Source organism: Gavia stellata, chromosome 2 (genome assembly GCF_030936135.1).
Source record: "Gavia stellata isolate bGavSte3 chromosome 2, bGavSte3.hap2, whole genome shotgun sequence".
NCBI lineage: Eukaryota > Metazoa > Chordata > Aves > Gaviiformes > Gaviidae > Gavia > Gavia stellata.
Window position 1 is genome coordinate 35,864,573 of NC_082595.1, and position 6,529 is coordinate 35,871,101.

A 6,529-nucleotide genomic window follows, 5' to 3' on the forward strand; every position below is an offset into this window, starting at 1 on the left:
TCATCTCAATAGAACGTGATTCAGCAATACGTATTTAGTATTTATTTACTGTCATTGCCAGATGCTCACAAAAAAATGGGGAGATTATTTGGGATGGGATTTCCAAAGATGCAGTTTGTTGCCGTAATTTGGTTCCTGTTTAAATTCACAGTAATATTCATCCTGAGTCTCAGAGCTAGAGAGTTCATTATGGACAGATGAGGAATGATTTTTAAAATGTCATCCATCTTGTCACGAATAAAGTTTTTGTTACATTTAAAAGAATAAATGTAAATTATCATTGTGGTTTTTAATCTTTATGAAAGGAATTCTGAAAATAGTCTTGTGATTTCACCAGCCATTTTGTGCTTTATTAGCCATTGTGGGATTATTTGGGTACAGCCATTTCTTTGGGTAATTATTTTTAGTATTTTTACATACGCAACTTTGAAAGGTTCTGTAAGAATATAATTAAGACTGCATTTCTTCAGGAATGATTAAGCATAATCATGTAACTATAAGCATGCATTGCACAGAAAACTAGAATACAGAATTGATACAGTCTCAGTTGTGGTTGCTATGTAATTTTTCTTTTCATACTAATATTGGATTTAATGTATAAAATAGAAATTGATTTCCAAAGGTTGAGAGAAAGCCTGAATTCAGAATTTCCTGTACATGTAGGCCCTGTTTATTTTGGGAAACTGCATTACATATTTTAACTAGCATATTATTAAATATGATTTTGCCCTGGATGTAATCAGAGTTAACTTTGACCATAACCAGATAATACATTTTTAATGGCTACTGTCCTTTTTAATTTATTATATACATACATTTATATATCTGTATATCATATCAGTTATGTAATAACTTGGTAGAAATAAGTGATGGTGATATTTTATATATTAAATTAAAATTTTATAGGAAGACATTGTCACACAGAGCTGTCTTGTTTATGTGAGGACCTAGAAATTAGATATTCAAGTAGGAAATTATGTAAGAACTAAGAATAATAATTGTCCTCTTCCTCACCACTTTCTCCAATATGCACCTGCTGGTTCTAACCGGAAGAGCTTTATTGAAATCAATGGAGTCGCACCAGTGCCCCCCAGCAGGGAACCTAGCTCTTAAAGTTTCTTTCTCTGGAGGGCTCTTGGCACCAGATGTAACAGAGATACGATATTTCCAGAAAAGGTGAGGTATCTCATCAACATCACTCACAATAAAGTCTAGCAGAAATTAATGGAAAGTTTACCTGAAAAGGAGTTAAGGAATCAGATGCTGGATCTGCAAGGGTAAAATTATACAGAAAGTACTAAATCAATGTGTTGCTGATATAGTGTTATCATCAAGCTCTCTGAAAGCTATCTGTAGGAGAAGCATACTTTTCACTCTAGAGCCCAAGAAGCATTATTGCCCCAGGGCTACTAGGAGGTATAGGTGACTGCACCGCAGCTAAGAGACTGCAGCACGCTCTCCCGCCAGCAGCAATAGCATGACCACGGGTGACCTCGTAGCAGTCCCTGAATGCTGTGCACCCAATGACTCACGCTGTCCCCATCCCTGCAAACTGATGAATAATGGCTCCTTGTGGCCTCTTGCGTTCACCCTTGGATGCTGAATCCCATGAAAAACACTTCAATGTTTTCCAAGAGTGTTCATACAGTCTTTACGGAGGAAATTTGTGAGTAGAGCAGATAGCCACTGTGGCAGATGCCATCATCTGGGTGAATACAGCTAAGACACTATAGATCAAAAGAGCTATGGAAATCAAGCTGCCCTATCTGATGCAGTAATAATCCTTCAGGGTTGCAGAGAAGCCTATGTATGGATCTGTTTCTCTCTGCTGCTTTTACTGTCCCTTAGGTAAGTAAGAGAAGATGGCAGTCTCCAAGACAGTCATCTTGGCTTCTATCATGAGAATGTAACTCTTTAATACACATGCCCAGTGGCAGCTCAAATGCTTTTTAGCTGGTGCAGATCTCAGCATAAATTTTTTGTAGCAGATGTGCTTCCGTGTATGTGCACGCATGCTTGTGCATATAACAGTGAAAGTTTAAGGGAAGGCTATTGTATTAAACAAGAACAATGTAACGTGTTCATTTCTTAGGTAATATTAAAAAGTTACAAATATTCAATTGTTATACATTGAAAAACAGAAAAATTACCTTGAAAAGGTTGTTATAACTTTTTCCACTGAGAGCATGGACAAACACAAGACAACTCTACTGGCTTTCAGCATTTAAAAAAAAAATCTCTATGGAAATTTCTTACAGTGAGTAATAAGTAACAGTTAATAACTTGTTATGCTGCTACTACACAGCTCTGTTAGAGCAGAATGGTAAAACAAGATTTTAGAGGGTTTTATAAAGTACGGGGGGGGATAGACCCATTATTCCCAAGGTAAGAGTCATTCCTGCACACACCAAAGAGTTTTCCATTTCCATGAAGTATTGAATGCTCCCAGAGTCCCTGCAAAAGCCAGCACAAACTAGAGCTGCCATGCCATGTTTTACACAGTGTAGGTAAGTGTTTGTTATCACCTTGTTTGTTGGCTTTTGTGTACAAATATAAAAGCATTTGTTTCTTAAAATTACACATGTAAATCTTGTCATTAACACACAGCAAGGACCCTAAACATGCTTACAACCTAATTCTAGATCTCACAAATGCAAGAGTGATGTTGATACTGCAACTCTCCACCTGCTCCATAAACCTACGGATAAATCAGTTGCCAGCCATGCAAGAGGAGTCAATGAGTCCATCAACCACCCAAACCTTTACTAAAGACAACTCACCAGTTTGTGGGAGGACCCATCACAAAGGCACACAGGAGAAAGACTCCCTCTCTCCCCCTTTACGGTCCCCCTTGCCCAGTGTACATGATATCTTTGGAACTGTCTCGTTACTGGGTTTGGAGGACCTGTGGCTGTTTACCTCTTAGCAAGGAGCAGAAGAAGAAAAGTTTTGGCTCTCTATTTCTACCATCCTGGCCATGGGAGATCCCTGACAGCAGATTAATGCCCATGTCAGCCTCTCAGGTCTTGACTTTGCAGATGAACAGAGCGGTGCCCAGGGACCATGTTGTGTGGCAGACCTTGAGTCTGACCAGGGGTTTAGACAACCCTCTGCAGTGTCTCAGAATATCAAAAACCTCAAGCAGAAGAGACATCTTCATATTTCTGCTTCCTTCTCAACCTTGTTGTAAGCCAAGAAGAGCAATAACTGAGAATCAGGCTCACTGATGCTAGATGCCCCTGTTATATCTACAAACATTAGTGAAGACTGACACAAAGGGGGACATTTTAATTTAATGTTGCAGACTACAAATTGAATTCTCAAACTTGAGAAATGCCAACCTGACTTGAGGCTTGACAGTTCTTAATAGCCCAGTTACAAATTAATAATTTTTATCTAGTTGAGTGCATAACATTTTGATAAATTGTCCATTTGCCTGTCCGCTTTATCCAGCTATGCCCTGTTTCCTTTCCAAATCTAAGGAAACTCTGTCCATAAGTTGACTGTGATGGAAAAAGCTATTTAAAATCCCAGATACCCCAATGCTTTTCACATATTCTATTATAATAGGTGTTGCTGGGCCACTGAATATAAATAACATTTTATATATAGATAGTTTCCTCATATTTTGTCTTTTTTCTTTGCTCCTTTTTCTCATGTCATTGCAGACTTGTAATTTTTGTATAGAGTTCAATATCTTTAACTTTCAGTTAAAGTATTTTTCACTGTTGTTCCTCAGCTCTTGTGAAGTATTTCAGTCCATCTCAGTCCATCTGTGCCGTCAATAACACAGACAAAAGAGGTTTACAGTGACACTTGACAGTCTTTCCAAAATAAAGCTTTATCTTCTGGACAAAAGGTCTGGAATCATTAGTAGTTTCAGGCTAGAAAGATAAAACAAAGCCTAACCAAGCACCTCCCTCTAATTCTGACATTGTTTGTGCTAAGCTAGCTGGACTACTCCTTGCCTGGCCTGGAAGGCAGCTTGCATACTTGCTTCCTCTGTCTCTGCATTTCTCAGGCCACCCCAGCACACCATCTCCTTGCAGACACCTCTTGAGAACCCTCTTCCTACTAATTTGACTTCTTTCTTGTTGCTAGTGCCCAGGCCTGTAACAGTTTATTATTACCTTTGATATCTCTGCTGCTAATTATAGCTATAAATCTAGTTGCTCTGTTGGTGGGCATCCACCTCGTGGTCCATTTTTTTCCTTGCATCTAGTACAGGTTATGACACAAAATGGATTAAACCAGACACAGTTATCAGAGAGCTTTAGGAAACATATCTGCATTAATGCTGCAGCTTATGCCCTACCATAAAAACTAACATAAAACTTAAAACATAAAAAATAAATTAATAAAAACAATGTGCCTGTTTTGTATTTGATCACACATGGAAAAGGAGCTTTTGGAGATGTTGAAGAATATCAACAAATTCCTTTATTAGGAAGCAAGTGTCATCTAAGGCATAGTTTTTTACACTTGAAAAGCACTTTGTGATTTTGGGACACTTTCTCATCTCAAAATACATTTGAAGATAAATGTTTAGAGGACCCATAGCAACTCTCACATGTGCTGGCTGCAGTCAGCCTTGCCTGTGAAAGTCTTTCTGACTCCTTACCCCAAAGGGATCACATGATGGGCAGCAGCAGCTCTCTGTTTCTTGTATAACCCACTTTCTGTCCTAACCTGTACCCTGTACTAGATGCAAGGAAGCAAGGGATGTCACGATGTCTACAAATTCATTCCCCTGACCCACTGCAAGGTTAACCAGGCCTAAACCATTCCTGGTAGATACTATGCCCCAGTGCCTTCTTACTTTTTCTCGTGTCTCCAGAAAACCTATTCCACTGTTAAACTATCTTTCCAGGTCAAAAGTTTTTTTGATGTCTGGCCTAAAATTTGCTTCACTTAGGAGTAAACCCATGGCTTCCTATTTTATTACCAGTGAACACCGAAACAATCTGTTCTATCCCTTTCAGTAAACTTCTCCTGGAGATGACCAGGATCTGACTCTTCAAGACTTTTCAGAATTATGCAGCCTAGTTTTAGGGTTATTTTCCCTAGTCTTTCCTCAAGAGCCTTCATTTCCAGATCACTAATCCTCTTTGGACTTTCACCAGTCAAAGTGTGGTGCTGAAGATGGAAAGATTAACTAAGATAAAGTTTTACCAGAACTGACTAAAATGACAGAACTACTTCATCTCTTTTACTTGCAGTGCTTGCATTTTTACTTCCCAGTATGATGCTTTCCCTTTTTTTTTACAGTTATGTTGCCTCATATTCAGTTTCTAGTCTACTATAAGGCTCAGATCCTCTTCTGCAGAATGACTGCAGAGAAATTAATTTCCCACTTTGTGTGGTTCATTATTTCTGTACAATACTTTAAATGTAGCACTCCACACTTACTTTTAGTGAAGTAATTGATTTTTTTTTCTTCCTCAGACCATTTCTCCAATTTGTCTTGATAATCTTGAGCTTTCATCCTGTGCTCCAATGTGTTGCAGCCTCTCCCAGGCTGGTATCTTCTCCATGTTTAATAAATTCAATCCATTCCATTATCCATCTCATTAATGAGATTACTGAAACCAACCAAGGAAACACCTTGGTAGCACCACCACAGGGAGCTTCAGTTCAATTTGACAGTGAACCTTTAATAATTACTTCCTTTCAGTACCATCTTTGTGAAGGATGAGGCGCCCAGTGCAATGTGGAGCCTGGAGAAACACCTGCCTTCCATGAGCTGCAGAACTTCATGCCTTCCAGGGCTGGGAAGCTGCGTACTGTGTAATAGGCAGTTTATTTTGTGTTAGTAATTTAACCCCCCGACCTTACGCTGAAGTCAGCTTTGCCTGGGAACATGTACACACTTAGCTACCCATGCGTATGTGCATATATGCTTCCTGGAACAGAACTTCCACCTTTCAGCTCCAAAACCACAGGTGTTCCCTGAGCTGAACAAACATGACAGGTACTCCTATGGATACCTAAGTAGCACTGGCTTTGCATTCAGGCGAATAGGTTTGAGGGAGATCTTTTCTCTTGCTGATGTGCTGCTTTACAGTGTTTCTCAAGCATGGCTCACAATGGAATAGGAAGCAGTCACAAGTGGGATGACTCACACTCATGAGCTATTTTCATCTGGCTTATATTGCTCTGCTAATAACGTTTTCCCTCTGTATTCAGAAGTCTCTTTCAGAGAAAATGAGGTCTGCTGGTGTGAATCCACCCGTGCCATCCCCAGCTGGCAGAATGTCTTCCTGACTGAATCGCTCACCTTCTCTTTTCCTCAGTTTCTCCAGTGTGAATATGAAATCCACCTGAAAACAGAAAACATTCTTCAATCATTTGTAGATGCAAATGACTCCCATTAATTCCCATTTGTACTTTTATGGAGATTTTATTCCTAACCTCTTGTAGAAGAAAACCTGTTTCTTTCCATCCTCAGACCAGTATGGCATCTGATCACCCGGTGAGATCACCCAGTACCTATGCATGAAGTTGGAGTGAACTGATTCCATAAGAACTT